Raw genomic sequence first — 16,313 nt, 5'->3', positions numbered from 1 at the left:
TGTGGTGTCAACTACAGTGGACGTGTTCAGTAACAGCTTGCTCACCTTTTGAATACTGACTTCGTCCTTGGCTCAGGTTCTTTTTCTCTGCTCCCATTCTCTATACTCTCATTTGGTCTCTTCCTGATTTCTTAACATATGTATTTTTTTAGAGTATGTATTTTAGAAGAGTAAACTACTGCAAATCTTTCCAGAACAAGACGAGTTTGTATAAGGCAAAAGTAAATAAATAAATAAATAAATAAATAAATAAATAAATTCTTATATAAAATACCTAGTGGGTGTTCAATGGACAAATGAGTAAATTAACCAATGTGCAAGCCCAGGATAGAAAAAACATTTTAACATTGTTCAACTAACACTAATGTAGGACTAACTCAGGGAAGCAGTAAGGTAGTAACAAATGAGGGTGTGTGTCAGACAGACTTGAGTTTGGATACAAGCTTTCCAACTTCTCTTTTTTTTTTTTCAAGATTTTATTTATATATTGGAGAGAGAGAAAGTGCAGAGAGAGAGCATGAGTGGGGCAGGGGCAGAGGGAGAGAGAGAAGTAGACTCTGCGCTGAACAGGAAGCCTGACACGGGGCTGCATCCCAGGACCCTAAGATCATGACCTGAGCCTAAAGCAGATGCTTAACTGACTAAGCCACCCAGGGGTCCCCAAGCTTTCCAACTTCTAAAGTTGTGTGACCTCAGGAAAAGGGCTCATCTTTGCTGATCTCAGCGTTTTCGTTGAAAATATTGCTTAATTGATATCTGTACACTGGGCTCTTAAAAGAGTAGATAGTATATATCATGTATATAAAATACTCTGCATACAATAGGAATAGCTCAACTCTTTCAGTCCTATTGTGTACAATTGTGTTATATTCATCAAATAGTCCTATTGTGTACAATTGTGTTATATTCATCAAAGACTCAGGCACAGAGTGGTTGATGAACCTGTCAGATAATTCTAAACAGCCCAGTGTTCTCAATCATAAACATTTAGGATCACAAAATTGATACTCAGAAGAAGGTAGCCACTGTTAAGCATTAAGCTGATTACCTTTTGCTGTAGTATCTCTTTGGCAATATTGAGCCACCTATAGAAAAGCAGTTTATGAGACACCAAAGCGAAGACCAACACTCATGATATAAGGCACTATGATCCTAAACCAGGAGGAGCATGTGCCCCTTTTTTTGCCAGGGACCATTCCTATTTGGTCTAATTGCCTTAGTGTAAGAGCCCCCGACTCCTTTTACAATAATGTCCTGATTTATACAGTCACCCTGTCCTAACTGATTTGCATCCAAAGTCAAGTGTGCCCAGGAGGCAAAAAGAGGAAAGAGAAAGAAACACAAAGCAGTTTCATTCTGTAAACATATCTTCTCCCCACGAACATATCTTCAAAAGGGGCCCTGATTTATGTGTCCTGATTCATGGCAATTGGAGGAGTGGAAGATTTGTCACGTTAGATCTTGAGGGTCTAATTATTTATACTCTAAAACTATGTCTTCACCTCCAAGGGTTGATAGAGAGATGGTATGTGAAGTTATCATGTTAATGAGAGAGCTACAAAAATCAATGGCGGGATCGGGAATGGGGGCTGTTCAATTTCATTGTTGCAGCTAGAGATGCCAGCACATTTGTCTTTCTCAAGAGTATGCACACAGCTCTATTAGGTGCTGGGCGTGCTATAATTCTACTGTAATTGCAATGGCATTATAAATTATCGTCATAACACCCCGTAGTGAGTGCACCGGTGCTCTGGTTCATGGCTCTGTGTTTTCTCTGTGTGCAACCATTTATTTTTGAAGATGGTACAAGGAGCTATGAGCATAAATATGCCCACATCCTCACATCACATGATTAGTCTGTTGCCTGCTCCTCTGATCAGCTTTGTAAGGTCTTGCAATGAACTGAGAGGAAAGAGCTCTGTCTTCCATATTTAGCGTTACTACTAACCAGCCATACGACCTTGTGAAAGTCATATTCCCTCCTTCACTTTCAAGGTATGTAAAATACATGCATTGAATTCAATCATAGATTGCCAAATTTCAGCTATTTTCTTACCTCATTTTGGCCTCCTTTTGCATATTACATGTACATTTTTTTATTTGATTGTAGCTGACACATGCTGTTACGTTCAGGTGCACAGCATGGTGATTCAAGACCTCAGCCCCATGTTGTGCTCACTACAAGTGTAGCTGCCACCTGTCCCCCTGCAACACTACTACAATATCATTGACTCTAGTCCCTGTGTGGTTCTTTTTATTCCTGTGACTTATTCATGTACCAGTAACTTTTATAAAAAGTTTGTCTATGCACAATGCAAAATCACTATAATCACAGAGTTCCGCAAACAGCATGCAAGTGGGTATGGAGAGGTAAGTAGTCTTCTACAGTTTTGAGGTGATAGGTAGAGACAGAAAACATGAATGTCTCTCTTTTGGTTAAATACTGCTAAATGTTTTCTCTGGGTTTTCAAAACTTCTGTTCTAGCTCATTGTCACTGTTGTGAGATGTGATGCCATGCTCCCACAGACACACAGCTGGTGCCAAGAAATCGCCTCTGACACCTTCCCATCCTTGTGTCCACCTCTGCACCCCTCTGTGCTTTAGAGGCCCCTGGGGTGACCCCAACAACACTACGAATGAACCCCAGTCTCTTTTATCTTTTACAGCAAACTCTGAGAATTTTGGCATTCTTGGGATTCAAACGTCATACTTTCTGCAATGAGTTTGGAAGCAAAGTGGTCCTGTGTATCTGTCCATGCAGTTCTGCATGTTGCCCTGTCCCCTTAGCCTTCGATTTGTCTTTTCTGATAGTGCTGGCAAAATTCTAGAAGTCTATAGTTAAGCAGATAATACATCAGAGAATGAAAACCTCTTGAGAGTCCCACCCCCAATCCTGTATAAAATAATTTTGAAGTTTTCCTTCCTTGGCTTTGATGAGCGGTGGTCTCGCTTCACTCTCCAGTCATACATTTTCCAAAGACAACCCCTTCTGAGACCAGTCGTTCCACGTATGACAACACAAGGGTGGGAGGGAGGGATGGGCACTGTTGTTGGAGGGGCCTGTTCTCTAAACTTCTGGTTGTGCCTGAAATTTTGAGAATGTGGCCCAACCTTCTGTAGTTATCTTAATGAGAAGAGTTTAGCTTTTTTGGTCTTGGTTTAAGTAGTTGCTAACTTAGCATAGCACTCAGAGTGATGCTCCAAAGTCAACTAGAAATCAGGTCATGTCACTTCTCTGCTTGAAACACTTCAAATTGCCTGCCCCTTGGAGAAAAAGCTAAAATTCTTAAACTGATCATCCAAGCCATTCTCATGTGCCCCCGATCATGTCCCTGCATGTCTGCCCCCTCATCTCTTTCTTCCTGCATCCTGGTCATTCTGGACTAAAAGCCAAGACATTTCTGCCAAAGGGCATTTTCTGCTTTCCATTCTTTCTTCCTGGGATATTTGAATGTCTCCCTCCCTCAATTCTTCCAGGTCCTGGCTCAAGGCTCAAATGTCACCTTATCTGTGAGTCTCTTTCTGACTAATGTATCCAGGGTAGCAACTCTTCTTTCTCCTGGCATGCTCTATTTCCCTTACTGTGTTTTATTTTTCTCCACATGTTACCTTTTGAGAAACGATATATTTTTCTTTGCCTATTATCCATTTCCCCTCTTTACAATCACAGTCCCGAAGGGCAGAGATTCCTGTTTCTGTCTGCTTTTTCTTCTTGTGGTGTACTCGGTACCGAGAACAGTGCCTGACCTACAACGGCATTCAGTAAGTATTTGCTGAGTACATCCGCATACATAAATGGTGGGATCAAGTCTGCTACTTTTCTTTCCTTCCCATCGTGCTTCTGTCTTATTCCTTTTTTTCTGCTTTAAAGAAATTTATGTGTAATAATTCGTGTTATCCAAAAATTTAAAAATATATATAAAAATGCTATACGATGCATTTCCCGTTAAACCTTATGACTTACCAAATTTTCTTTATGCATATATAAGCATTGTATATATAGGCTCTCCTTTGTCTACTTTTTACTGCTATGGGTTTTTCTAATCTTTTTAATTTTTTCCTTCTTTTCCTCCCTCCTTTCTTCCCTCCCACTCCCCCGCCCTTCGTTGATCCCTTCCCTTCACTTCTTTATGTTTTCCTCATTTTTATCCTTTAGGATTCTCATTATATTTTCTGTAATATCTCTCCCCTTTGTTTTCCCTCCTATTCTCTCTCTGTGTATGTAGGACATTTTTGCTTATTTCTTCAGCAGCCTGCCTCACCTATGTCATCTGAAAAGTCTTCCTGTGGTCTTGCTCTACCTTTCCAAGCCACTCCATTTCAGCCTGCAGTCTTCTTTGGTAATAGCAATTGCTTTATTAATATGTTTTGATTCATGGCATGCTTGTTTACAATTTTCTTCTGATGAGAAATCTTCATCTCATGCTGAATGTTGCTTCTCTTTTCCGGACGTTTCAATAGTATCTTTGAAATGGCTTTCTTGTTCCTGGGTAATTATTCATCTTTTAATGAAATGGGTATTTTGAAAGCCACTATTTTCAGCAGATTCCTAAGGGTGGGAGAATAGCTTCAAAGGTTTCACACCCTGGAGGCTCCCTGCTGGTCGTTGTTAGCATGATCCCTGGAAATACTGCTGATCTGTGTGATTTTTGCCTGTGGATCTCTCTCTTCCTCTCTGCCAAAACTGCCCCCTCGGCTCCCTCACCTGTTTCAGAGAAGGGTGATAGCTTTTGTGCGTTACGTCGCGAACCTCACTTCTAAAGAAGTGTATCTTTGCAGATGCTTCTGAGTTTAGGACACTCTTGTCGCTCATTTAGCTTTTTAACTCTTCCTCCCTTTTACCTTCTACCACTTCCAGTTTGGGGCAATCTTCTATGTGCATTTTGGATTTTATGGATCCTGTGTGGCATCACGTCATATCCACATTTTATCAGAAATGCAGACTACAGGGTTTAAAACATTGAAAATACTCTTTTTAGTGTTTTTAAAACACAATTTCTTGGAAAAGAAGTGAGAAGATGCTGACTATCTCATTATGTTCATATGGGAAATTCTTGTTCCTTGTTTCTGACTATTTTGATTCTCATTAGAATTCTCTAGGGAGCAGATCGGGTGAATTCCCTGATTTTTTACACTCTGAGCTTTCTGAAGTAAGGTATTTGGGGGCTTTCACTGCAGGATTGGGATGGATTTTGGCCCCGTCAATCACCTTCCCTCATGCAGCCTCCTATGAAAGACTTGCCTGGGGATAGAAGTGTGAAGACTATGAAAATAAAATTTACATCCAAAAAGAATTAATTTTGCTATCAGGAGAAGTACTGGATTTTCCTAATCCTCTTGCTTTTTTGAAGGTAATGTTATTTATGGCCACATAACATTACATCAGAGCTGGAAAGCCCCACAGATGCATTTTGCCTAAAACACCACTTGAAAGACGAAAAAACTGAGTTCAGAGTCTGGCATTAGCTCATTCCGTGGCTTCAAAGCCAGAGTGTTGACGCAGAAGATCATATGTAACCGTAAGTTGGAGAGCAGAGGGAGAACGAGATTCTGGGACACTACCCAGAGTAGGCATTCCAGTGGTCAGGGTAACTATGCTGTAAGGATAACTACGTAGCTGTGGTCCTCGGTCTCTGTCTTACATATGTTCAAGCCTAAAGCAGTCATGTGAGTGGGATAATAATTCTACAGAGGAGGAGATCCACATGATACTTTTTGTTCTTTTCAAATCCTTGCTCTAGGTCTTAATCTCTTAAGTCTCTTTCTACCTGGGGCCACCCAGACAACCACTGATTTGTGTCTGAGCTTGAAGGTAAGTAAAATGCTTTAGGCTTTTGTGTACTGTGTGTTCCAAGCCTTGTCTTCAGCCCAGGTTACCAAGGAATTTATCACTGGAGTCTCAGGTGAAAGCCCACCTACTTATAGTAAAGTGGTACTTGGTTCTGATTTGTCCTTTTCTCTTATGCATATATATATATATATTCCTAAGAAGATGAGGTGATGGAGGCTTGGCAGGGTTGGAGGTATTTATGGGTCTTGTAAGGATCGTCTGTAGTGTCCCCCAATTCACCACAATCCCAAACAGAAATTAGTACATCCCAGCTCTCCGTCCTGTCCTTCAGCTCACTTACTAAAGCTAATTGAGAAGGAGCTCCCTGACTGCCTTTATGCACACAGACAGCTGAGCTAGGAGCAGGGAGATGTGATCTTCAACGGTCACTGCAGCAGCATAACTACTTCAGCAGAATCATATGTTTATCATTTCCAATATTTTTGGAGAGTTGGTTCAATCTGTGCTTCAGATGCTTTTTAAGATGTACTGTGAGCTGGCCAGGCCAACCTGGGGAATACTTAGATTATGACCACATTAGCAATGCAAGTAAATGGGTCACAGTGTAAAGCAGCAGCACAGATGAGTTCATAATGATCCCCACCTTGGTGAGCAAATTGACACCTGTTCCTCTTTGAGCATCACTGGAGCAGATTCTTTTTTCCTTCCTCTGGACATCACAAGACTGGGGTTTCTTGCTTCAAAGGAAGAAAGATATATTTGGAGGGTATCTGGGTGGCTCAGTTGGTTAAGCGAGTGACTTGATTTCAGCTCAGGTTATGATTTCAGGGTTGTGAGAGCAAGCTCCCTGTGGGGCTCCATGCTGGGTCCGGAGCTTGCTTAAGATTCTTTCTCTCCCTATCCCTCTGCCCAACCCCCACCCCAACACTCAAAGATGTATTTTGATCTAACCTTTTGAGGATGAGAAGGAAAAGAAAGTTCTAGGCAGGAGGAAGTCCAGAAAGAGAGTACAAATAAATGGAAGGAATTTTTTAGAACTATCAGATAGTTCTGAAGTTTGCACATTCAGAGCAGGGACAAGAAATAGGGGCATAGAAGGGAAGGACAGGAGAAGATACTAGAGGTGGAAGCCAGCACTGGGTTTTGGAAGCTTTACCACTTTAGGGATCATGGACAGTATTCTATGAACAATGGAGAAACACTGAAAAAATGCATGGGAGCGATATTATCAAGTTTATATTTCAGAAAATTCACACTGGCTGCCACTTTGAGGGTGAATTTAAAGGAAGCAAGACTGGACGTGGGGTTAATTTTTGAGCTATGGAGGTAGATGAAGACCACAGTGATGATGGAGTGGCGTGGCAGACACGGGGCCAGTCACTGTCATACCTCCTGTGACTCTGTTCTCATGGCAGTTCCCAGTAGAGAATATAATTTCACTCGCTACAGGGATGACAGACAGGTCACACAGAGAGTAAGAGGCAGACTGGGATTCCATCAGGAGCTCTGGCTCTGCAGATTGAATCTATTCTGGAGCAGAAAACATGGAGCTCCTGGCACCAGCCAGTTCTGAGGGTTATAGATCGTTAGGTCAGGAAAGGGCCTCCGCACTGGATTATCCCATTTCATGTCTCAGTGCTTCCCAACTTTATTAGCTTGAGAATATCTATCTATCTATCTATCTATCTATCTGTCTATAGATAGATATGTATATATATATTCTTTTTTACAAGGATAGTGTGGAGATAAATGAGATAATTTATCTGGTATTAAAACTTTTCCCATTCATCCCTGGGAGGCTTCCTGTGGAGCTACCAAGAAGGTGAAAATTTAATCAGGTATTTGTAGAAATTTTCAAACGAAGGGAGTTCTTCCTTATATTTATGAAGAATTATGGAAAGTATTGTCCCATAAGTGCTCTGAAATCCTTGAAGGCAAATGTAAGTCAAGTAAATTACACTTAATAGAAGGGCTGATTTTCTACAAAAAAGTGAAATTTGGTCTGTTCTTCATTTCCATCAAAAACATTAGTGCCCTCTGCTAGATCTATTAGCTAAAAATAAGTCTCCTCCTTGTTAGGTTCAGAAAGAGTCACATTTTAGATTATAAAATTGGAATACCATTTAGGCATCCAATTTTCATAGAAAATAAACTTTTTTAACCTTTTAATAATTCTGTTTTTCTTTCTCCAGATGAAAATAAGGAATGGACTAATTTCTTTAAACATCTTGAAATAAATTTAGTATCTCTTTTCCTTCTTCCCTCCCTCCGTCCCTTTCTCCCTCCTTCCCTCTCCTTTTCTTTTTAATTAAGCATTAACCAAAAGCCAGGGAAATCTATTTGAAGAAAAAATGAGCTCTTCCCTCTTCTTCCTTATGCTGTAAAGTCTGCACATCGTTGACAGAATGTTGATTTAGAATTACACTAATTGACAGTGAAAGACTTCATATAATCCTGTTTATATGACCTCCAATAATGTTGAAAGATCAAATAAAAAACCGACCCTGGCAATTTTCAGAAGCCGTCATAGACTGTAACAGACATGATTTAGATGAATGAACTTCCAGTCTTCACAAAATGTGAATTTGCATTTTACACAAAACCCACTTCATCAGTCACTAGGCATGCTCCAAAAGGATGACTTCCACAGGGCCAAGTGCCTGCTTTTCTTTATAGGCATATGTAAGAAACCCCTGTTCATTGTTCTTCATGGACTACAAATACTGGTAGCTTCTCCAGAAGAATTGTCACCTGGCTTTTCTGTCATTATGCAGGAGAAACACTGATTTTCAACATCCGTGCCAGGATTCATCAATAGCAAAATGGGCCATAGCACTTGATTTCAGCAAGGGTCATCATAACCTTTGAATGTGCATATATTGAAAGAAGGGGGAAATCTCTAGAGGATAGCCTAAAAACGCACAGAACACAATCTGAGAAAGTATTCGTTCATACTTTTCTAAAGCACATCTTCTTCTCATTGCTCTGTTTTTTACAGAACCTTCAACTTTTACTACTTCTACTCATAAAATATTGATTTTAAAGGACAATGAGAACTCAATGTGGCATCAGTTAAGAAGCACCCTTCTACCCAGGGCCAGGCTCTGGTCTACTGAGGGGAGCAGTGCTGAGAAGAAACAGCAAACTAGGCACCCATCAGATAGAGAATGGAGGTCAGCGAAGGGGATGGATGAGGAATATTGTAGATAGATCAAGTCCCTGGCAACAGGAGAGAGTCATGCAGACGTCTGGAGCAAGGGGATCCTTGGCAGAAAGAATAGTGTGTGGGAGGTACATGAGGTGGGAGTTTGCACAGCTGGAACCTCACAATCTTGGAGGGCTGCTGTGAGGATAGCATAGACAACATATGTGATAGTACTTATCAGTACCAACCTTGGACAAGAGTTCAAAGTGAACATCAGTCAGGTGACTCTCCTCCACACAGTGTTGTGAGCTTAGGAATCACTTAACAAATTCATGCTTAAAAAAATGAGAACTCCCTCCATTGCTAATTTTTGACAAAACACAGAAGGTCTCAGAATCTGATGGTGCCTCTCATCCGAACCGATGTTGGCCATCCATGTGTGCTTATTTTGAAAGGAAGTCTGATTGCAGCAATCTGTGGCTGATGTAGATTCTGAATAGAGCAAAATAACGCCATTTATAATAAATGTAAGTTACCAGGAGTTTCCTATGTTAGAGGAAACAACAGTAGCTATTATAACAACCTCCTAAAATAACACAAAAGTCTTTTCACTCACAAGAAGTCTGTCAGGTGAGTCTCCTCCACAAGGTGGTCCAAGGCTCCAGAGTCCAGCTACTTTGGGGTTCTGTCATTTTTACTTTGCAGTCACTGTGGAGAGAACAGACATGAAGTGGGGCATGTGGGTTTCTGGGGATAGACACAGCACTTCTGTCTACCTTCTACTGGCTGGCAACATAGTTGTCCTCAATACCCAGAAGAAAGTGAAATATTTGGTGAACACACAGGCACACAGATTCTGTGCAGGGACTTTATGGTTATTATCTCATTTATATCTACGAGGCGGGTGCTCTTATTTCCATTTTTTTCCCTGCAAAGATCCTGCAAAAGCCACAGATGTGGCCAGAGCCATGCAGAGATTCCATCCCAGGTCTGTACGATGATAAGATGTCCCAAGTCATCACCTTGTAGTGCCTTCCTGAATAACCGACAAGGTATGGTATCAGAAAGAGGCTGGGCAGAGTGCCATTTGGTTACCTGACATCTTTTTGGCTGTGTTAACAGCTTGGCCAATTTGAGAAGTCACTCCACAACTTTGTATGTCAACTTCCTCATGAGAAATGGGACTGTTTGATTATTCACTCTCCTTCTAGTGCAGCAATTCATTTAATTTTATTGCCTTTACATTTTTATAAGCATGATATTGGTGAACGACTTTCGCATCCCTTATAAGGGTCCTTAATAGGGGCTACAGGGTAGTTGGGGGGGAAATGCTCTGCTGGAATCATATCCGTTTGGAATACTCAGCACCTTCTTAGCTCCTTCTGCCTCTGTTCCCCTTGAAGAATTTCCCATCTGTTAGCAGACCCCACTGTCAAAGAGCAGCTGATTCCTGTTGGTTTAGGAAAGCGTCCAGCATGGCTTGTATTCAACAGCCCGTGGTCTCTTTTCCGGAGCACCCTGGGAATGGAACCTGCCAAAACACTTTCACCATAAACTCGGCATGAAATGCGCCTGTCCAGGGCTTCAGAGCAGCTTAGCTAATAAAGCAGGAGATTGCTGAGGAAAAGTGGATACTTGTGCTGCTCAGGAACTCCCAGCGCCAGGAGCCTGCCCCTCCTGGCTCCCCTGGGGATGCTGGGAGTTTATAGGTTTAAAGTCAAGACTACAAGTATGGCCCACAGCCAGCTTCCTGAGAAGGGGATGAAAGTCCCCATCGGAACGCCTGCCCCCTCTCTTCGCCTTCTTTTTTCTGGTTAGAGCAGAACCTGCTTTCTTTTCATTTTTCTTTTTCTTTTCTTCTTTTTCTTTTTTTTTTTTTTTTTTTTTTTTGCCAGAAATCGGAGGCTGTTTTCTGTTCACAGGAATGAAGCACAGTGGCAAGAAATGATGTCAAACATGATTAAATGTTACCAGGACAAGATGGTGATTTTTGCAAGCCTGTGACGTGAGAAATCTGGGCCTATTATGAATGAGGAATTTCCAGAATGTGCTTTTGAAAGTTTTTCAGAGTAAGTCAAGTGCTGTGGGTGCTATGACTGAGGGGGAGACGTAATCACAACCAGCTGGAAAGTGTTGGCCAGCCAGTTTTTCTGTAAGCCCCAGGGTAATTTAACCCATTAATTCATTCCTCGTTCATTCATTCATTCATCCTCTTGAGCTCCTCCACGGGTCAGATGCTGTGGTTGGTGTTGGAACAATAGCTCCCTGCTGCCCTCCCAACTCCCACTCTTGTTCTCTCTAAGACCTTAATCTTTTTTCTTCCTCTAGAGAAGTCAGAATGGCCCTTCAGAGAAATAAATCAAATAATGTCCTTTTCCCACTAAACATCTTTTAATAGCTTCTGCGGCATTTAGAACAAGCAGCGCTCTGTAGTGTGGCCTGCAAGGTGCAGCCTGATGTGGCCTAGCCTTGTGTGGACCCTGTCCTTGCCTGGTCTCCCTGGCGATTACTACTTTCCACTGCATGGGGCCTCCTAGCTCCCCACACAGACCGAGCTCTCACCAGGAAAGGACTTCTGCATGTGCTGGGCTTCCTACAGAACCATTCTTGGCCCAGTTCATTAGAACCTGTATCTTTCTTTTCTATCTCAGCTTAAATTCTACCTCCTATAGGAGCCCTTTCCTGACCACCCATTTGAAGGTAGTTGACAGTCTTCTTTATCCTGCACTGAAGTTATCCCGATCTGTAATGTTTTCTTTGTTTATTTGTTTGCTTTCCCATTCATTCCCTACTAGAATGTAAGCTATTTTTCTTTTTCACCAGTAAGTAGGACAACAAAAAACATTTAGGTAAAGCCCTGTCTGTAAGACTGTCATTTAGTGAGAGAGAAAAATGTTCTAAGACACCACCCAAATACAAGGTGATAATGGCTGTGTCAGAGGGAAGCAGGACACAATGGGAGAAGTCCTTGAGCCTCCCAGACTAGGTGGTCAGGGGAGGGCTTTATCAATAAGGTGAATTCTGAGCTGGACCTTGAGCTTGACCTTGATGTGGTTTGTGGATGGTGAATACCGTACAGAGCTTTTCAACATTTTTGAATAATGAAGAAATCTTTTTGTGTGGTTGAAGTACAGTGTGTATAAGATGAAGGAGGGAGACGTGACCTGCAGGCAGCTGTGGCCAGATATGAGATACTGTGGGATGATGGAAGGTAGAGAGAGTGTTAACCATCCCAAATACCTTGAATCTAGTGAAAATGTTTATTCCTTGTGCTGCTGGTGCTCAATGAGAGAATAATGCTTCTGTGGAGACCCACCTCCTTGGGGTGCTTTTGAGGGGGGATATCTATTTAACCATAGTTAATTTCTTGCCCTCAATATTGTCCCCAGTTACATCCTCTACATGATGTCAAGTCTATCTGTGGCTTGGATATCCTTGAGCAACTCGGAAGAGAACAGTGAGAAAAACATCACATTATTATATTCTTCTTCATGAATGTCATTCAAATAAAGTTTTTGAAGAAGAACCCAACTACCACTACTGTTTGATGAGGGCTGTTGAAAGTGACAGGATGGTGGCAGCTGCCTTTGTCGAAGAAGGACCCTCTTGGCTGCCAGAGAGTTGGCTTGGCCGCGCAGCATTACAGAGGCATGTGTGAACAGTAGTGTGAGTGAGGATCTGTGTGTGTGTGTGTGTGTGTGTGTGTGTGTGTTTTCACTTGGGAGGACCAGACACAATAGAAGAGAATAGGAAACTGGAAGGTCAAAAGGGAGGTCACAGGATTTTATTTGAAATTGTTCCCTATTAGCACTAATGGGTGTCATTCTGCTTTCTATTAAAGCCATTTTGTCAAACTAGCTTGTTTTATTCAGTTGCAAGTAAAGAGGCTAGTTAGGGAGAGGAAGAGCATAGCACCATGGTTTAGGGGTGAATTTGGGTCACACAGACCTGGGTTTGCTTCTTGGTTCTGTCCCACTTCCAAATTATATAATTTTGGTCATATTACATAACCTCTGTGAGCTCTGATCTCTCCTCTGTAAAACTGAAATAATAATTCCTATCAGTGAGGATTATTTAAAATGCTGAAGAGATGATGCATACAAAATACTGACTATTGCATCTAGAATATAACACACATCAATATAGGCCAGGGGCATTATCTTATTATTATTATTTGTCACTCCTCCTATCACTAGGGATTTCTGTGTACTTCCTGGACTCTAAACTGTAGGCAGGCAGAATTCATGCCTAATTCCTTTTTATCTCCCACAGCAGCACAATAACTAGGCCATAAATAGCCCCTGATAAATATTTATGAAATTATTTTTAATTACTAATACATGATTTTGATGTATTCATAGTTCTTAATAATTTTAATAATCATTAAATTTGTTCAGGAAGCATTTGACTAAATTCCTTTTTCCTCTTGTACTCTTTCTTCAATGGGTTTCAGCCAACCCCTAGGGAAGAAGGAAGGGAGAGGAAATCACTATTTTGAGAGGGTTAAGAATCAGGTCTCTAGAACCAGACAGAGCCAGACCAGAGACTGTAACGTGGCTTCCTAGACTCAGGGTTTTCATCTATAGAATGAGGTGAATATTTACAGTGATAGTAACGATGACAGTGCATATCTCACAGGTTTGCGGTTTCACTCGGCCTCACAAATACCTTGGGAGGATTCTGGGTTAAACAGGCTTCTATGGAGGTAATGGAATCAGAACCAGAGGAGACGGGTGAAGAGCCTCGTTCACGGGAGAGGTCCAAGGACAATTTGTTCCTTCTTCTTGCTTCTTCTTTCTCACTGGGAACAAAGGAGCAGAAAGGTTCTGGTCACCTGGCTGCTGGGGGCTGGAGGGAGGGGCAGGGCAGTGGGTTCCAAGTTCATACAGCTGGTTCTCAAGCCCAGATCCTTTCTGCTGGGCCCTGGAGCTTCCCTCAGGGGTGTGGGGAAGAGGCCTTTGCGTTTATGTGAACCCCTCCCTCTCTCTCAGCTCAAAGCCATCTTCACCTAAAAATCTCAGGGCCATGAAGAATGAGTCAGCTGGTCACACAGCTCCCAGGGCCACCTTCCAGGTGACAGAGACAGATATCACAGTCGAGAAGGACATAAAGACCTGCCCAGGACCAGCAGGACTTATGTTCATGCCCTGGGAAAACACTCTGCCATGTGGCTCATTAAAAAGCCAGCATTGTCTGCCCAGCTGCTTCTTGCTGTGGAACGAGTCTGATGTCTCCTCAAAGCTGTCTTGTCTCTTTTTTAACAGCTGATGGTGGAGGATTGCTGAGGCCAGAGCTGAGTCACCTTCAACACAAGCTTTTTTGTGTCGGCTGCCAATTGCCAGAGAGGCCTTGTCTGCTTTTCTGATGCAAGGAGCAGCAAGCTCCCATCTCTGCCTCAATGTCACCCTGCTGGCTGGCTCTGTCCACACAGCTCCACAAAACAATGTACCCCAGAGAGGGAGAGAGAGAGAGGGAGGGAGGGAGACAAAAAAGGAAGGAGGGAAGGAGAAAGAGAGAGAAAAAGAGAGAGGGAGAGAGTTGGAGAGAAAGACAGAGAGACAGACAGAAATGGAGATGGAAAGGAAGAGAGAGAGCAACAGAGACAGAGAAGGAGGGGGGAGAGAATATAGAAGGCAGAGAGGGAGAAAGATGGAGAGAGAGAGACAAAGACAGAGACATGGAGAGAGAGAGAGAGAGATGGAGACTTTGGTGGTGGGGAGCAAGGGAGGGAGGGGAAAGGCAAGTCTGCTGAATCAGGAGACCTCCAGGTCACACTCTGCTGGCAGGACGAAGCAGAAAGAAGAAGTCTCATTTGGAATCCATCTCCCTGCCTCTCATGGTGCTATTACTCCTGGCTTAAAAGCTGGGAACTTTGCCTCTAGGAACAGGTTTGATGCCCTATCCTAAGCCTTTGTTCCTGCAACTGTGGAATAATGAACTAACATCACCTAAGTCAGAGGGTCGATGGGGTACTGATTTATCTAATAACAACAATAAACTGCCCCCACCCTTGACTGCTACCCTCAGACCTTGTGGGCTCTCATGCTGGACACTTTCCCAGGCCACTCGACTCCTCCTCTCTAGACGATCCTAACAATGTGCTGAGTTGTGCCTGCTGTTCAGTATCTGCCCTCCTAACTAGGACAAGAGAGTGGCACATGCCAGGATGATGGCACTCCATTTTGGCATCTAGCCGAGTGTCTGCAGCACAGATAGTTACTATATCAATATTTGTTGAATGATGACACTGTAAAATGTTGTAACAAACTCCTAATGGGATCCCCTCCCCACCCCTTGCCCTGTCCCTTGAATTTTGCTCTGCCCCTCTCCAAACCATATTGCCCAGAGGCAATGGAGTCATCTTTGTAAAGGACAAATCCGACTTTCACACCTTTCCTTAAAGTCCTACTCTTCCCTTTGCAGACAAGGAATATCCCAGCACCCCATCCTTAGTCTCTGGCCATTCCAACTGATGATTCAGCCTCTCGCTCCCCCGTGTCTCAGGGCCGCTCCTGGACACTGTGCATTTACAGCATCCTTGGCCTTCCCAGGAGATAACTTCTGCTTGACAGGTCTCTTCTGCCCCAAAGATTCTCACTTGTTCTTCCTGGGGAACCTCTACAGGCTTCCTCCTTTGTGAAGCCTTCCTTGACACAGCCACCAGTGTCTCCAGATAGGACCGACCCCCACTTCGTGTCCTCCACTTCCAGATTGCCAGTTGCTCGTTTCTCTCCTCCAACAAAGGACAGCAAGTTCGGGAGCAGATGGGAGGGGGTGAGGATGGGATGTAGTGGGGGATGGGAGGGTGGGAGGCAGACGTGCCAAGGTACTGCTCTGAGTGAGAGGTTTGAGAAGAAGGTGGCTGCAAGGACAAGCCCACACCAGGACACCTGTGGCAGCGGCCACTGAGGTTATGTCCAGAAACAGACTGCACCCCAGGTGAGCATGTGTGCACCATCCTGTCCGTGCCGAGGCCTGGCACAGTGCCCTGAGTCAGGCGCCAATCCAAATTAGGCTCGAATTCCCTCTGTAAACAAACAGCAGGACAGGGAACAGAGGCGCCTGCTAATTTTGAGTGGATCAACGCTTTCTCTGCTGGAGATGGCTTCAAGTGCTCAAGGATCAAGCCAGGCCCCCTTGCTGAATCAGCTGGGCCTCCATGATGCTGGAGGTACGTGACGGGGGTTTTGCCTCTGACTTTGAGAACTGGTGATTTAGCCTGTAATACCTACCTGGATTCTGGACATTTTGAAATAGAAAACAGAAATTAAGGGCATGGTGGAAAGAATGTAGGCTTTGCAGTCAGACAGATCTGGGTTTTTCGCATGGAGTAACCATGGTATAACTTAACTCTCTGAGCCTCAGTTTACCTTTCT

The 16,313-nt window shown here is 43.1% G+C and overlaps 1 long non-coding RNA gene across 1 annotated transcript; it reads left to right on the top strand.

Moving 5' to 3' along the window:
- Nucleotides 1-9,873: 9,873 nt before the first annotated feature.
- Nucleotides 9,874-12,343, top strand: LOC116876995. The gene is made up of 3 exons (XR_004384507.1): nucleotides 9,874-9,989; nucleotides 10,860-11,089; nucleotides 12,327-12,343. It is a non-coding gene; the product is annotated as an uncharacterized LOC116876995 (long non-coding RNA).
- The last annotated feature ends 3,970 nt before the right edge of the window (nucleotides 12,344-16,313 follow it).

The sequence above is a fragment of the Lontra canadensis genome, unplaced genomic scaffold, assembly GCF_010015895.1.
Source record: "Lontra canadensis isolate GAN:19392208 unplaced genomic scaffold, GSC_riverotter_1.0 scaffold49, whole genome shotgun sequence".
Lineage (NCBI taxonomy): Eukaryota > Metazoa > Chordata > Mammalia > Carnivora > Mustelidae > Lontra > Lontra canadensis.
Note: the sequence above shows the minus strand (reverse complement) of the source record. Positions and strands in the feature narration are given on the sequence as shown.